Source organism: Danio rerio, chromosome 23, assembly GCF_049306965.1.
Source record: "Danio rerio strain Tuebingen ecotype United States chromosome 23, GRCz12tu, whole genome shotgun sequence".
Classification (NCBI taxonomy): domain Eukaryota; kingdom Metazoa; phylum Chordata; class Actinopteri; order Cypriniformes; family Danionidae; genus Danio; species Danio rerio.
The window spans coordinates 8,482,338-8,500,769 of record NC_133198.1 but is presented as its reverse complement, the minus strand read 5'-3'; the positions used below and the strand labels follow the sequence as shown (position 1 = coordinate 8,500,769).

The 18,432-nt window shown below is 38.1% G+C and overlaps 1 protein-coding gene across 8 annotated transcripts in view; it reads left to right on the top strand.

Annotated features, from left to right (window-relative positions):
- oprl1 (opiate receptor-like 1) overlaps nt 1–18,432 on the top strand; it is a 318,025-nt gene that overhangs the window by 190,421 nt on the left and 109,172 nt on the right. The window contains exon 3 of one of the 8 annotated variants that reach the window (XM_073938212.1): nt 13,583–13,900. The exons of the other annotated variants lie outside the window; for them this stretch is intronic. The gene's annotated coding sequence lies outside the window, so the exon portion shown is untranslated. The remainder of the gene's footprint in view (nt 1–13,582; nt 13,901–18,432) is intronic. 8 annotated transcript variants of the gene reach the window in all.

Genomic DNA, 18,432 nt, shown 5'->3' with positions numbered 1-18,432 from the left:
CTCTTTCTCCCTTTCAAAATTCTAATCAGCAGTTCCTGAAATGATAAGGTTCTCAATGACTGACAGTATGGGACTCCATGTTTTGTTAAAGGAGTTCAGTGATCCTTTAAAACAATGTCTCAGTTTCTCAAGACAGATGCAATGTAGAACCTCTTTAATCCAGTGTTCTGATGATGGAGGGGGCACATGTTTCCATTTGAGGAAAGCAAGGTGGTAAAGGCAATGACGCGGCGTGATGTTTGTGTAGTTGGGTTTGGACTATAACGAAAAAGGGCAGTTAGACTGTCAGGAGTGATGATTATATTAAGAGCTTGAGAAAGAATTTGAAAAATATTAGACCAATAGGTTGTTTATTTTAAACATGACCAAAACATGTGAAGGTAATCGGCCGGTAACTGCTTACATCTGTTACAGGCATTACTTCTGTCTGGAAATATTCTAGAAAGTTTGGCAATAGTGAAACAGGTCCTATGAAGTACTTTACACTATAGTAGGCCGTGTCTGGCACAAATAGATGAAGAGTGAACTAAACTGACAATGTCTTTCCATTGTTTCTCAGAAATCTCAATACCCAGATCTTGCTCCCAAGTGCCATTTTTAAAGAAATTCTTCTTAAATAGGCATTTTTTCGCCCTCCTATGTTTATGTTAATTTTTGTTACTTTAAAAGACAATGAAAATAATCACATTTTTATCATAAAAGTTAAATTACTGAACCTACATACAGAAACCTTGGAAAAAAAGAAGAGTTTGGAGGCTGGCGGTTGGATCGGTAGATGCGGGGACCATGACTAAAAAGGCCATGTGAGCCCTATGTTTGCACTTACTTGGCTCAGCCTACTGGTTTGTCCATTTACACACATTTTTATCATCATATGATCTCTTATAACAAAATCACATGACCTTTTTTAATGCTGGAATTAAAATGCTGCATACTGGAATTTGTGCGCTAAAAGTGTTTCAATTGTAATTTGTCCACATCTTTTCTTATCTTAAGTTTCAGGAGTTCACACTTAGATAATGCTTGACTATTTAAGCAAGTTTGGCATGCTGTCCCAGGAGAGAACCCTGAGCTCGGTGATAGATGAGCCCAAGGCTCCCGTCTGGTCAATAAGCATTAGGAGGGATATGAAATGAGGTGTTCTCGATAGCTTCCCAAAATAGACCGCTAGCTGCGCTAGTTTGTAGTAGGTGCATGTGACTTTAACTTTTGTTGCATGGTTTTTGAGTGTGGGAGGAAACCAGAGTACTCAGGGAAAACCCACGCGAAAACGGGGAGAACATGCAAACTCCACACAGAGAGTATCGGTTGACTAGTGTTGAACCAATGACCTTGCTGTGGGGCAACAGTGCTAGCCACCGAGCCAACGTGTCGCCAGAACTGAGGAGGAGTGAGAAGGGATGGATGGGGGAGGGGTCCAAAACGAAGATGAGGAATGAAGTTTAGGCTGGATATTTATGTTGAATTTAGAGTGATCCGATTGGCTAGTTAGTGATAGGGATTAGCTGTAGTCAATCCTATCACGTGCTCCTCTCGAAATTAGTTTAAGAAACTTCACTTATCCTATACTCAGTTATGTGCATGTTTTTTATAAGCATTTTTAAAACTTATGAGCATCTTGCCGTTTCCAATAATATATATATTTTTTTCATGCGCATGTCCAACATGTGTATAAAAATAGATGGATAGAAACATAGCTACTGTCTCAATGTTTACGAGAATTTGGACGGAAAGCCCTGCAGTGAGCAAACCTTTAATCAGAAGAAAGTGTCAAAACTAACCTTTGCTGGGGGAAAGACTAAATGCAAGTGTCCAAAGAAGTTAGTAAAGGTGCATAATGAAGTGGCAACAGGAATTGGTTCTCTAATATAGCTACATCAAAGAGTCAATGCAAATGTTCATCTTCCTTAACATGTGGTTCCTTGACTGCATTCATTGCTCAATCAGCCAGCAATTTCCATGCAATATAATGAGCTTTGTCACTCAGTCAGCAAATCAGGTGAAGCAGTTCCTTGAAATTGAAAACACTTTAATGCAACATGGGAAAATGCACTCATGGCATCAAAAATAAGGCTATACAGTTCAGAATGTTCTAGTGTGTACTTTAATGTCAGCGAACTGTGAAGAGAGGGAAGAAGAGTGGAGCAAGATTACAGCAGAGCAGTGTGAGAGACTATTGGTAACTTTTGCTGCAGTCATCCAAAGTAAGGGATTTACCCTCCTTACTACTTTTTAAAACTATCTCCTAGTTTCAGTCACACTGTAAAAAAGTTTTTATTTTATCAGTAAAAAAAAAAAAGTTTAAATGCTACAGCAAAAACCCGTAACATGGTTAACAGTATGCTTACTTAAATATGCTTTAAGTTTTTGACTCTTCTAAAATGTGAAAATACCATAATTTGTTTGCAGAAACATGCCAAGTGAACATTCTTGTTTATATCAAGTCAGACATTCTGCTTTGAGAATGTGTTGTCCGTGCCGGGACGCTGTCTGTGTTTTGGTCATTTAATCCGCCCAAGGCCAGTTTAGCCAGTTATATTTCAGCACCCTGGGTTGCCTTGGTGGAAATCTATGTATTCCATTCATTCCTTCAGAAAGGCTCTGAAAGTATGCGTCCGTGACCGAAATGCAATCTCCGGTGGACAGTAGCAGACTCCGAAATGAGACAGATTCAGTTCCACATGAGGTAATTAATTAGCAAATTATATAAATATTACCAACGTTAACATCAGGTGAGCTGGTTACATTGTAACCGCATGTCCTAACAACATGCTTCATGACGAGATATGCAGTGATAAGCAATTTGGCTTAGCTGCACGATTCTGGCTAAAATGAAAATCGCATTTTTTTTTTTTTTGCCTAAATTAAAGATCACGATTTTCTCTCGATTCTGTAGATATAAAATAAAGGTTCATATGAATGGGTTATTATTATTATTTTTCTCAAACGTGGTAAACAGCAATATGCTTTGTGTAGCTGTGCTGTTGGTTGGTTTTGAATACTTTTTGGGCTGGAATCAGTCAGCGACATCTGGCTGTGTGCGCTTTCGGTTTCATTTTCACTGCAAAGAGCGGTTCACTTCCCGCGCGGCTCACAAGTGATTACTCTGTGCCTCAAACTGAATGTTATTTACAACTTCATTACCTGTTAATCACAGCATTTGCAGGTTTTGTTTACTAAAGTAAACTTCATTTAGAGGCGCGCCCTCCCGGTGTTAACAGCTGACGGTCAGCTCACGTCACGTGTGATTTTGCGGTCGCAAATACATTACATGAAGACAGAAATGACATTTTTGAGGTGTTTGTATGTTATTAATACAGCATGTGCCTCTTTCAACACCATTTCGAGGTGTCCACGTTGCTGAACAACGTATGTAAAACAATGTGAGGACTTGCGCGGCCACTTTTTGCTTCTCTCCTGAACTTGAAAATATGATTGACAGAATTGTAGAAATGCTGGATTAAGATCGTCGAGGGGATCGAATCGAGGTCGCGATCGTTTTACGATTAATTGTGCAGCTCTAGTTTGCACCAGATGAAACACGCTTGAAATTTAAATACAGCCATTCAGAAGCACTGAATATGCTTTAACATTTTTCTAAAAAGCCCACAATGGCTATGAAATAGCAGTTAGAGAGTATATGAGAGCCCAACGCAAGAATGCAATAAATTAATGCAGTTAAAGACCAGCATATAGCACTACTCTTAGCATTACTCTCTTTAACATTATTAAATATACATGCTGAATGGCTGATATGTGTTTAGTTCTAAAGTTCAATTTGAAGAACTAAAGTGAACCATTTGTTGCTGCTTTCAGTAATATAACTATAAATGTCATGTTAAATGGCATTCAAACTCACGTTGTTAGCATTTAACACTGAATAAAGCTCATGATGTGTATCGGAGATGATCATTGTCATAGTTTTCTGTTGTTCACTTGTGAGAAATGAGTGTGTATGGATGTTTCCCAGTGATGGGTTGCATCTGGAAGGGCATCTGCTGCGTAAAACATGTGCTGGATAAGCTGGCGGTTCATTATCATGTGGCGATCCCGGATTAATAAACCGGAGGACCTGGGAAACCCACTTGAGCACGGGGAAAACGTGCAAAATCTGCACAAAAATGTGGAATGGTTCAGTAGGGACTTTAACCAGTGATATTTTTGCTGTGAGGCAACTGTGCTTATCACTGGGCCACTGTGTCGCCCGACCTAGAACGGATGAGTATGGGTGAGAGGGGGTATTCTTCAAGACAAAGATACATAGTGATACCAATAAAAAGTGATACCATTTGTTGCTGCCTTCAGTTATGTAACAATAAATGTCATGTTGAATGGCATTCAAACTCATGTTGTTAGCATTTAACACTGAATAAAGCACATGAGTTGTACCTAAGATGATCATTGTCATAGTTTTCTGTTGTTCACCTATGAGAAATAGAAGCTGTTTCTAATATATCAATTTGAGGTGTTTGTTGACTAAAACTCCTTTCAATATGGAAAATATTCCATCTATCGGGTGCCGTTGCTTTCATTCATAGCACTGTTTAAATCACTCGCCCCTGTCCTCAATCTGGCAACCTGCACTTGCATTTGTATGATTTAGGAGTGCAAGCCTAGTTCAACCACTGTGTGTCAAACTACTGCATCTTTAATATATACACCTCACTTTTTATCTGTTTTGTTGACATTACTTTGGTTTCATTTTTCCCATTGGTTATGTACATTACAGTACACTACATTGCATCTAATGTTGATAAATAATGTTTATTAAATTGTTTGTTTTATGTATGTTACCTTGATGCTGTTTAGTTAACACAGGTTTATTCTGATTATGTACCCCTTTATACAGTACTTGTGTGTGTGTGTGTGTGTGTGTGTGTGTGTGTGTGTGTTTGTGTGTGTGTGTGTGTGTGTGTGTGTGTGTGTGTGTGTGTGTGTGTGTGTGTGTGTGTGTGTGTGTGTGTGTGTTTTCAAATCTAATTGTTTTTTTTTTTTTTACTTGCGAGTGCCGTTCACACCTGCTGTTCTCATGTTAATCCACCAGAGGCCGCTGTTGCTTGACTGATTGATTGACCCACCCTCCCCCATTCCTAAACCCAGCTGACAGTGTTTTAACAAGCACTGATTGACCAGCAACCACCTACTTCCCTAAACCCAACCGACAGTGTTTTAAAAAGCAATCCAGAAAAAGAAAAGCCCTCTTGTGATTTTTACCACATTTGCAAATTCATTGCAGATACATTCTCACCCTGTTATTTGCTTCTTTATTTAATTCTATGCCTTTTGTTTTTGTCCTACTTATTTCTGGAACCGTTCTTCGCTGAACTCAAACCCCATTGTCGTGGTCAACTCTGTTCTTAGTCTCAAGTCCTCCAATGTACGCAGTGAGCTACTGCACAAACTGGTAACAGCTGAAAAGCCATCCACACGAAAGTGAGTGGTTAGCTGGTAAGTCACACTGCCCAGTAGTGTTCGTTTTAAAGAATAAATTTAGCCATATGTTTCTCTGGCTACCTAATTCTACAGAGCTCCAGCTCTCCAAGTATTGACTTTGACACCCCTGTTTCATATACTAGTTTCTCTGCTTGTGAATATGCTGTTTTGTAATGAGTGTTGGTTAATCAAAGGTTTTGATTCATCCCCCCATAAATCCATCATTTTTACAGACTCTAAATCATGCCTCCAAGTTATGGAATCTTCAACGAATGATCATCCTTTGATTGATAATATTTTAACTAAAGTTCACCAACTACAAAATCAGTTTTATCACATCATTTTTTGCTGGGTTCCTGGACATGTCGGACTTTTAGGCAATGAGCGAGCTGATGCAGCTGCTAAAGATGCTTTGAAGCAAGTAGTGAACAAATGCCAAATTCCTTCGTCAGAGATGAAACCATTTTAAACAAGTGGCAAAAGGAATGGGATGCATTAGAAAACAATAAACTACATCAAATCCAACCTGAAGTTTCACACATAATTTTAAAATATTTTAAGAATCGATTTGATCAAGTAGTTTTTACCAGATGTCGTATTGGGCATACGAGAATTACACAAGGTTTTTTGCTCCAAGGTGAAAACCCTACTCAGTGTTTGTGCTGCAAAACTCCTCTTACTGTAAAACATATTTTACTGGACTGTCCTGCTTTTACTGATTCCAGAAGAACTTTTTATGAAATGAACTCTTTTAAGGACATTTTTGACAAAGTGAAACCAGAAAAGATTTTAGAATTTTTATCATGTATTAACACAAAAAATCTTATTTAATTTATGTTTTATTTTGTTTGTTGATTTTTAAATTGTATATTTATTGTTGAAAGATTCCTGCCATGAAGATAGCCTTGGTTGCTGACATGGCACTAAATAAAAAATACATTACATTACATTCATCCCCCCCATATCTTTGGTTGCATTTTTGTCCGTGAACCAAAGGTATAAGGCAGGGGTGTCAAACTCAATTCCTGGAGGGCCGAAGCCCTGCACAGTTTAGTTCCAACCCTGCTCCAACACACTTACCTGTAGCTTTCAAACAAGCCTGAAGGACTCAATTAGTTTGATCAGGTGTGTTTAATTAGGGTTGGAACTAAACTGTGCAGAGCTGCGGCCCTTTTGGAACTGAGTTTGACACCTGTGGTATAAGGTTTTAGCACTTCAAAACATTGCTGTATTAACATCATAGAAGAAAAATGAAAATTGGTAGTTTACCATAAAATGTACCATACATATTTATCAGAGTGCTCTTTTATTCCAGCAGCCATTTTGTGTTTAGTGTGATTTTAAATTGAAAAAAAGTGTTGGCTTGCTGATTTTCCACTTCACTGATATGACAAAATCCATTAATCAATGGATCCATTAGTCTCTAATCCATTTCAGACGATGAAGAATGAGCAAATTCAGTGCAGGTAGATAGACAACAAGCAGTCATTTTCTGGGCTTAAAACATCCTTCATTGCGATGCAGAGAGCTGCATGGTGACATTCAAGTGGCTGTTTAATTAACAGTGGTGTGTGTTCAGGTCTATTGTGGTGCGTCATGAAATAAGCTAGACTTCAAAGGTCAGTCCTCTATGTCACTGCAGTAAAACATGTAGACATTTCAGCCACATTCACATGTTCAAGCCCAAACCACGTCAAGTTCAAAGGTCAATGCGACGGTCTCAATGAGTAATTACAAATGGAAGTTCTATAATAAGGAGTGTAGTGTCTTCTGTAAAGGACATTTTTCTTTAAGTTATTATGCTGAGTATTTAATTAAATCCAGGTCGACTTTAAATTAAAATTCAGTCAAATCAAAATTGACCCTATTTGATTTGTTAATACATATTTTTAAAATATTTTAATAACATCTACATACATGTGGACACATCATGAGTTTCACTGGTGGCATTTAAATGTAGAAGGCTGTTCCATTTGTTGCCAAATCTGCTTATTGTAAACAAGACTTATTAAACATTTTAGACAGTAAGCGATCTAATTTATGAAGTTTTAAATTGTAGGCAAGTGCAAATTATTAGTGCTTGGCTTATTTATTTCTGTGAGTTTGTGTTTATTTGTGGGCTTGTTCCTGTTTGCTGTCATTTTCAGCAGATCTGCTAACACTAATGAGTCAAGACATGCCAAGCTATTTGTGATTACCTGTACCTCACATACAGAAGGCAGTTAATTTTGGTGGAAATTAAAGTTGTCTTTGCTGTAAATTACCGAACTGAGGGGTGAACTGACAACCACATTTAGCTGCAGCGTGTTCATGGATATTGTTATTAATAAGTGCAGATTAGGTTCCTCAAAGGATCCTTCATCATGATACAAAAACTGGTACAAAGTTTGTTGTCATAGCTTCCCTTATTAGCCAAAAAAAAAAAGAACAGCATATAGTCACGGTTTATGGGTCTGTGTGTTCTTCATGTATGTTATGTGTTATGACGTATGTGTTCTGGTGTGCGTGTGTGGGTGTGTCTGTTTACCTTTTTATGGTAGCTTGCATTCTGATCAGCTGACCTAATCAGAGAGTCCCAGCTGATGCCTGTTTTGTGGGCTATATAACAGTCTGGCTGTGTCCGAAACCAAATACTTCCATACTATATAGTACGCTTAAATCAGTATGCGAGCCGAGTAGTATGTCCGAACTCATAGAATTCGAAAAGCAGTATGTGAAAAGTACCCGGATGACTTACTACTTCCGGCGAAATTCTGAAGTGCACATCCCATGCACACTGCGCTATCCCATGATGCCCCGTGAGAGAATTCATGAATGAGAGTGAAGTGACTCAACTGACGCAGGTAGGGCACGTGACCATAACAAAATGGCGCATTTAGTACGTCCAAATTCCATTCATACTTTTCACATTCATACTGTAAAGAACATACTTTCTAACGGCAGAGTAGTACGTTTGAATTCAGTACCTACTGAGTAGTAGGCGGTTTCAGACGCAGCCTCTGTGTTTCACTGCTGGTCATCAGTCCGTTGTTGTTTGTAGCCCCTTTCACACATACAGACCTTTCCGGAAAATTGCCGGCAATTTTCCGGAAAGGTTGTATGTGTGAACAGGTCCTTTTTGAAAATACCGGTAAATTCGTTCTGGCTATTTTCCGGAAAGAGAAGTTGTAACATTACCGGCAATTTGCCGGAATGCTGCGCTGTGTGAATGCAGAAGGAAGATTACCGTAATAAGCGCGTGCACGTCTAGAACTTGCTGACGTGAGACGTCTGCTTTAGCCAATCACAACAGTCAGACGCATTTACGTCCGCGCGGTTTATGAGCATAAAAGCCTTTGAATAATTTTCCAGACACATTTAGCTGCCAGAAGTTAGTCAGATCACGTTTATATGTTCTTCTTTATGTCAACTGTGTAAATAATCATCGATGAGATGCTTATGATAAGCCGTTGTTTGTTTACCTTCAAGCTTTGCGTGTGTCTGTGAAACAGCCTGTGAGCGCCTGTACACGCACATATTATGAACATCTCGACATGCGAAAGTGATCCTGCGAAAGTTGTTCACAATATTGATCATCCACAGAGTTTGTAATTTAGTCAAATGTTTACAAATACAAGCGCAGCCGTTTAAAGCTCATTTGTGGTGAATGATGTCAGAATTTACCGATATTTTGGAATGGATGTGTGAATGCTCTTTTCCGGAAAATTTCCGTAACGTCCTCGCCTGTGTGAACAGTGCTTTTTTGAATTTACCGGTAAAGTCATTCCGGAAATTTTCCGGATATTTAACGGTATCACTGTGTGAAAGGGGCTTCTGTGTTTCTGTCTGTCATATTCAGGTATTCTTTAGTCTTGACCGTCGGATGACGTGTATCGTTTGGACCTGTGGTAGCTCTCTGTACTGAACATTCTACAATTCTCTTTATCTTTTTGAGCACTTTAAGACCATATTTACTGTTGCACTTAATTAAACTGTCTTTCACTCACAGTTGTACTCTTCCAGTTTTCCACGTGACAAGTATTTTCATACTTTCTTTATCCTACGGTATTACTGTGCTGATGCAATGTTTTATCTGTCAAATTATAGAAGCAAGTTGGGTTGTATGAGAAACACTTTATTTAGAAGTGTTTGTAGGTATTCTAAAAAATAATAAATATTTTTAATAATTAATTATATTATTATTATTATTATTATTATTATTATTATTATTATTTTGGTAAAATTTATTTTTATAAATAAATTTAATTGATTGTTCTACTGTGTTGTTTTAAAATTGTTTTAAAATAGGAATCCTTAAAATAAAAATAATTTAAGGGTTCCTAGTTTTCATTTGATGGTCTCCTAGGTCTACTCCTATCCAGAGTCTGTTTTTTTTTTCTTCTAATTATGTACAATGCAGCATTGACACTTTTCTTTCTTTTTTTAATTAATGGTAATTTATTCCACAGTTGTAAAAGAAATGCAAATAGTAATTTTATTTTCTCTGTTTTAATAAGCTGCTTCAGAGTAACCCAGTCATGAAACGCTTTACTAAGATTAACATTAATTAACACTCATTAACTGAATTCTGATGATTATTGTTATTATTTTACTTTCTGGAAATAGTTAATTCCAGTAATAGTTTCATTATACAAAAATCATCTTTGAAGAATATGGTCATCCACCCTTCCTAATGACGTTTCAACAGGCTTGTTAACTCATACTTGTTTTGTTTCTATAGACAGATATTCTATTACATTTGTGGTCTTAAAAACACACACATTTGAACACTTTTTACTAATTTGAACAGTTTTACTAATTTACTATATATATATATTTTTTTGTCTAAAAGTGTTAATTTGTAAAATATAATGTTTGTAGATCAAAATGCTTTGACTGATGGAAGATAATGAAAATAAATACATTGTGATTTATCTGTGTTTCAAAAAAATATCTTTAGATTACAAAAGCAGGTGATTTTAATAAATGTTACCTTTCATTTTGTAGAAAAAAATGTTATTAAAAGTTCAGGACACCTTGGAGAACTATTTAAAAAAATTTAACATTTGTGTGTGTAGTCAGCTAGTTTCTTCTTCATGGTTTAAAATCATTTTTGGTGCAGGATCAAAATCGGTCTTGTAGCACAAATCTGCTAGTGGAGTGATGATTATTATTCATAGCTGAGTTTTCTTATCCTATGAGAACACGCTGCTTCTTAATTGTTAATGAGAGCATGTGCTTTCTGAAAGGTAGATAGACCTGCCAAGCTATTACCTAATGACTGGGTTGGACCATCTATGCATGGCACGGATCATATCTGTTTATTTCCTTGAATCACTAGGTTTATTGCATGTTTTTCCCTGCAATTCTGTCAGGCCCAGTTCAGCAAAGCTGTTCGTTTGCAGCAAGCATTTTTGTCGGGAGAGCTGTATGAGAATTGAAGAAATTGTGAACTTTGTCTTTTATTAGTTGAGTTCATTACCATTCATACACATCACCTACTGTATATCCGTGCTGCTGTGTTCACCTATGTTTAAAATCCTCCAGATTGCCGGCAGGGCTAATGGTTGAAAATAGACAGGGAAAGAGACGTGCTGCACTGCTATTCACTGTGTCTGCAATCAGAACCGGAAATTGAGGAGGAGAGAAGTTCTCCTCATTCATAGTGTTTATATAAACATGATTATCTTTATAATGACATAATAAATTGTGTTTATGTGTATATGAAATTATGAATAACAAATGTAGCAGGACATTAAATTACTTACTGTTTATTTCTTTGTATTTTAACTTTGTCAACTATAAAATCATGGGTCTTCTCATGATTTGTCTCATTTTGTGGTTCAATTGACAACAGTTTTTCGCTTTCCTCTTCCACTGCTTTGCTGGCTGTTGTCGCCACTGGCTTGCATAAGTCGGAACTTGTGGAGCTGCGCATTGATGTATTTGCTCTACGGTGTTTGGATTTTTAGCAGTGAAAATTAAACCAGACTGAACTGAACTAAACGGAACTTAAACTCTGAAGACTGGAATGGCACAGTTTCAATTTACTATAATATTCTATGTTAAGCTGCCTTGACACAATCTACATTGTAAAAACACTATACAAATAAAGATGAATTGAATTAAATTGAATTGATGTCTTGCAAGCCCTTGAATATATTGCCAGAGAATGACTCTATGACCAATTTTGAACAGCAAGTCAGTGAAAGATCTCTGGAATGTTAATTTTGTTAATAAGTACATGAAAATAGGTGAAGTAAGAAGTTTAATGGCAGATCTTTTGGCATTTTACACCTTACACAGTTGTTTCCTTGTCAATGAAGATTTAAATCAAAACCTTTAGTTTGCTTAAATGCCATTTCAGATTGTTTTCTTGAAAAACTGGCATTTTTCTAAGTGCCTGCAGCTTTTTAGATTTAAGAAGACAAATGTTTCATCAAAATGACAAGTCGAAAAATGTACATAGGCCACCATTCATCTCTCACACTGAATGTCAAGTGAAATAACAGCTGCACATTTTCAACATGAATAGCAGAAACTGGTGTTTTTTTTCTCTGATAATGTTGAGCACTTCTTTCAGCTTTCAAAAGTCTGAGACCTTTGTGTAATTTCTCTTTTAGTCAGCGTTCAGAGAATGAAACTGATAACTTCTGACACATTTCTGCAAAATTATTCAAAGAGCAGTTTTACACATTGTCAAATCTGCCCTCTGTTCGCCTCACTGCCAGAGGAATTACGCTGCTGGGCAAAATCACAGTTATTAATCACAGGAAAGCTTGTCCATTTGTGATTCTCAACACCATTCCTTAAACTCTATAAATCCAGTTTTTTCACACACACCAAAAAAAAAAAAAAAAAAAACATAAACATATGCTGCTTTTCATCTAAGCATTAGCCTTCTTGAGTAAAGCCACAATTATAGATGAAAAGATCAAAGAATACATTTACGGTTTAGTGATATGAAAAATGGCAAGTTGTATTGATCTATTCAAAAATATCTAAAAAAAAATACATTTAAGGCACATTTAAACACTTAAATTGTTGATATGGAATGATTTATTTATGTATTTATTTTTTAGTTAAGTTAAAAGTTTCATTTAGTCATTAAAGTCAGTTGAATCATTTCTAAAAAAAATTGAATTTGAATGGTATTTTCAACAGCCAAATGAAACCATATCTTGATAGATGTGTTAGTTTTTTTAAAGATATTACTTTTGAAAGTAGTGTATTTTCATCATTTCAGTGTATTTTCAGTTGCCTTTATTAGATCAGTAGTCATGTAGTCACAATGAAATGGCTTTCAGAACTGGAAAAGTTTACCTACAGCAGCTTCATTTATTCATTCATTCATTCATTTTCTTGTCGACTTAGTCCCTTTATTAATCCGGTGCATCACAGCGGAATGAACCGCCAACTTATCCACCAAGTTTTTACGCAGCAGATGCCCTTCTAGCTGCAACCCATCTCTGGGAAACATTCACACACACACACATACACACATACACATACACTCATACACTATGAACAATTTAGCCTACCCAATTCCCCTGTACAGCATGTCTTTGGATTGTGGGAGAAAACTGGAGCACCCAATGAAACCCACGCGAATGCAGGGAGAACATGCAAACTCCACACAGAAACGCATTTTTTTCTGAAGACAGTCGAGAAAAAAAATTAGCTTGAAAGGGCTAATAATTTTGACCTTAAAATGGTAAAAAAAAAAATTAAAAACAATAAAAATTGCTTTTATTTTTGGCAAAATAAAACAAATAAGTCTTTCTGAAGTTGTTCACATATATACATTGTTTTAAAAATGTTTATCACTTTAATGTGACCTTTCTAAACACTATTGTCTGAAAAAAATAAATAAATAGTAAATCCCGTTGAATAGTCAATTGATTGGCTTGAATAGAAGAGTGCACTGCACTGTATGTCGTCAAAACACACCTCACTATTATGCTCTCCAACACTATGCCTGTCTTTCTGTAGAGGTACTTCTGTTGCCAAGATTGAGATAACAGTCAAGCCTTCGTCGAAACGAGTGTGTGTTTTTTTGCACATTTGTGTTGCAGATTGGCATTCTGACCTTCACGGCTGTCCGTCAAGCTCTGCGTCTGTGTAATTGCCTGTCTCTGTGCTCTCTCTCCCCTCCGCTGCTCTCCAATAGGTCAGACAGATGGACAGGCACTGACCTGCCTACAGGAGTGACGTGCTGGAGATCTGTGGGTTTGTGATTCTGGATCATGGAGAGAGAGCAAGCTCATGCATACACCCGCTGCTCACCCGCAGGCTGGATTTAGGCCATAAGAAGAGGCCTCCTTTGAGTCTTCGTTTTACTCTTTTACACGTGCCCATCTGCTGTTTTACTGACCAAATGCTCCATTCTTCTAATCGCACTGTTTCTGGCTCTCACCAGCTCTATCATGCTGCTACATTCTTCAAGTCATAACAAAGTCTTCTTGAGACACACTCTGTAAATATCATGGTAAGGTTATGAAAGGTATATATCTATATCAACCCAGGCTCATTCTGAAAAAGTACCTGCATATACATTTCTGGAGGCTGCGAAATACGTCCCAGGAGGTACGTATTTTTGCAGTTTTTGTTTTCACAAACCCACGAGAGGCCACTGTGTACACTATTTCATATCTCAAATTTTTCTTGTGAGTGCCATTCGTGCCTGCTGTTTTCACATAAATGTACCAGAGGCTGCTGTTGACTGACTGTTTGATTGACTGACCGACCAATCGACTGATACACCCTCTTTCTTTCCTAAACCCAAACAATTTTATCGATTGACCTGCTCGCCCTCTTACTTTCCTAAACCCAACCAACGATTTATAAATGCAATCCAGAAAAAGAAAAGCCCTCGTCTGATTTTACCACGTTTTCAAATTTTACCACATTCTCTCCCTGTTATTTACTTGTTTATTTCAATTTTTGTATTCTGTTTTTGTCTTACCTGCTTTCTGAAACGGTTCTTCAGTGGACTCGAACCCCATCATCATGGTCAACTCCTCTCTGCGTCTCAAGTCCACCGACGTACATGATGAGCAAACGGGACAAACTGGGTAAAGCGGGAAAGCCATTCACACGGAGGTAAGCAGCTGGTAAGCAATAGTGTTGTACCGCCCCGTAGTGTTCATTTAAACAATGAAATGCAGCCATATGTACCTCTGGCACATAATTAGCAACTCCAGCAACGTATATAGGACTACGTTTTCAGAATGAGCCTATGTTGAGTTATATGAAGTCTTTCACCTGGTATCAATATCAGACTCTCTATACGGCAAGTAATTTCACTCGGTGGGCATCTTTAAAACATCTCTCTCAGGGTGCTTTCACATTTGGTTAATTTGCCCGAACCATACCCAAGTTCGATTGTCCTCCCTTGCCACCTTTTCGGTTGGTTTGTGTTCACACTGTCTTTTTTGTCCCTCTGAGCCCCGGTAAGCTTGCATCATTGAGTTGCTGTTTTGTTTACAGCTGTTGCTAGGGGACGGTCATGGAAGCAAAGCACCAAAATCGAAAGACGTCCACACATTGCGGTCATTCTGCTTTTACTGAAACTTGATTTTGGACATACAGAAAGCGACTCGCGTCCATGAGCTGCAAAAAAATATTATAAACATTCAGAACATCACTCAGTGTCTGCAGAAGCTGTTTTTGGAGGAGGCATGCAGAAATTATCACTGTTTGTCCTGGCTTAGTCCTGCTTGTCACCAAAGTATGATACTTGACACTCACACACACTAACACACGAATGAACGTTATGAAAACAATAGTTGGTTGTACAGTTGGCGGTTTACTTTCATTATTTGGCTGTTGCTAGGTGTAAAGTCACGAAAGTGAAGGGCCAAAATGGAAAGACTTCCGCACATCGCTGTCGATTTGCTTTTTCTGAATCTTTTTGGACAAACAAAAAGCGACTCGCGTCCATCTGCCGAAAAATATTATAAACATTCAGAACATCTCACAATGTCTGCAGAAGCTGTTTGTTGAAGTGACAAGCAGACATCACTGTATATCACTGTGTTTGCCCTGGCTCAGTCCCGATTCTCACCAAGGTATGAAACGTGACACACAAACACACACACACACACACAAAAGAACAAATGTTATGAAAACGATAGTTTGTTGTACTTTTGACGGTTCACTTCCGTTAATTTGTGTGATTGCATTCACATCAGAAGTGAACCGTAGCAGCGTTTGCATAAATCGTACCCCAGACCACCTCTTTCAGGCGAACTTGGGTACGGTTCAAGGGTGCGCACTCGAGTTAAAACAAAACGTTCACACTAGCTAAACGTACCGAACTATGATGTCAAATGAACCCGGGTGGGGACCAAAAGTGCTAGTGTGAAAGCACCCCCAGTATTCAAGTGCTGCTACAGTCTTTTTGAATCGGGAAACATCAAATTCTGCCAAACTTGTTCAAATATTATGAATACATTTCAGATTTGGAATCACCAATACTTAAAAAAAAACTCTCTCATTAACTTTGATTCTCAATGTTCAAATCATGACTAAAAATGCATTTTTTCAGGTTACTCATGATAGTGTGGATGAGCACTGACAGATAACAAATTTCTGACCCCAATCTCCTTTATGGCTGTTTCTGGAGGACAACCCTACGTCATCCTGTCAGTCAACCCATGTAACTCCTGTAAGAAGCTATATCTTACATCCTTCGAATGATGCCGTGTTTTATACCACTGGTGAAGGCAGAAATTAATTTAAAACATTTTATACAGCTTATAAAACCTGAGAACATTTGTTTTCAAGTGTAGTTAGATTGCTTTAAAGTAGAGATTTAAATCTTTGTGTAGATATATATCTCATGTAAGCAGGTGTTCACTGAGATTCCAGCCCTTTTATTGACCCCTGGGCGTTCGAAACAATTAAACTGCAGAAACTGTTGTAAATAGCATGTGTCTGGAATGAAATCCTCCCCTGGAGAATCATCAGTCTATGATTGGCTCCTTTACTAGATGACTTCCTTTGCAGCATCAGTATTGACCATTATGCTTGTCCCCTTTTAAGACTATACATGTGACATGTCTTGTGCATTCTAAAACCATTGTTAACATGTGCAAGTGGTCAGTAAAAACCCAGCAGGCACAATACGCCAACATAACATCTGATTGAACAACCCCATTGTCGTGGGCACGTTTGTTTGTAAATGAAAATTGGGTTGACGTTAGAACCCAACATCAGGCAGACGTCAATATCCAACGTCTAGTCTTAAATCAACCAAATATCAGGGTCTAATGATGTTACAGCTTGATGTTGTGCGGACATTACCACTATGACTCCTATCAGACGTTGGATTTTGGTTGCCATACCAGACAAATAAATGTCAGTATTTGACATCAATATGACGTTAGTTTAAGATGTTGGCTCTGTTGGATTTTGGTCACGTACCTATAATCAACCAAATATCAACGTCATTTGACATTGTTGTTGGACATCAAAATAACATTGTCCTTAGACACTGGCTTGACACTTGACGTCATGACTTAAATCTAACCTAATATTAACATCTTATGACATTGTGTGCCTGCTGGCAATGCACTTACACTTGTAAACCTTTTTTTTTTTTTTTTTTCATTGGTTTATTTTTATTTTCATTATTTTATTTTGTCACGTTCTACGTGAAGCATGGCAGAAGTGCTCGGTAGGTGGAGAATAGCTGGTCTTTTACTATTGAACACATTGGATCAGATGAGCATTTACATCTCAAAAGCAATCTGAACAAATGTGTTTTCGCTTAACTCTAAGTGGTTGAAAGTGGACATTCTCCAAATGATTAGACTGCATTTACTCCAATATTTAGCGTTATCTTCTTATCATCTGATTGACAAAAAAACAGCTTAATAAAAGGGGTAAAGAAAGCCTTGGGAATAAAAGGCCATTGAGCTGTTCCTTGGATTTTTTCATAAAAAAGCAAACATGATGTGGGTTGACATTGATTTGAAAATTATACCTCAAAAAAAGAGAAATACTATAACAAATCTACATTACACAGCATAGACAGTATGTATGCATCACTGTATTTGCTCTTTAAGGACTTTTATTCATGATTTTTTGGCTTAGTCCTTTATTCATTCAAGACATCGCCACAGCGGCATGAACCGCCAACTAATCCAGCATATGTTTTACACAGCGGATGCCCTTCCAGCTGCTACCCAGTACTGGGAAACACCCATACACTCTCGCATTCACACACATACACTACGGCCAATTTAGTTTATTCAATTTACCTCTACCCCATGTCTTTGGACTTTGGGGGAAACCGGAGCACCAGGAGGAAACCCATGTGAACAAGGGGAGAACATGTAAACTCCACACAATAGTGCCAACTAACCCAGCCATGACTCGAACTAGCAACCTTATTGCTGTGAGGCAGTGGTGCTAACCACTGAGCCACCATGTCGCCCTAATGACTTGTATCAAACCTAAATAAATAAATAAACAAGAGAGTTGGTTATAATATGCAGAAATATTAATCAATTGTTTGGCACACAGGCGAGGCAGTGGTGCAGTAGGTAGTGCTGTCGCCTCACAGCAAGAAGGTCGCTGGTTCGAACCTCGGCTCAGTTGGCGTTTCTGTGTGGAGTTTGCATGTTCTCCCTGCCTTCGCGTGGGTTTCCGCCGGGTGCTCTGGTTTCCCCCACAGTCCACAGACATGTGGTACAGTTGAATTGGGTTGGCTAAATTGTCCGTAGTGTATGAGTGTGTGTGTGAATGTGTGTGTGGATGTTTTCCAGAGATGGGTTGCGGCTGGAAGGGCATCCGCTGCGTAAAAACTTGCTGGATAAGTTGGCGGTTCATTCCGCTGTGGCGACTCCGAATTAATACAGGGACTAAGCCGACAAGAAAATGAATGAATGAATGTTTGGCACACAGGGCGTCACGTTGGCGCAGGGGATCCTAACAGCAAGAAGGTTGCTAGTTTGAGCCTCGGCTGGGTCAGTTAGCATTTCTGTGTGGAGTTTGCATGTTCTCCCCATGTTC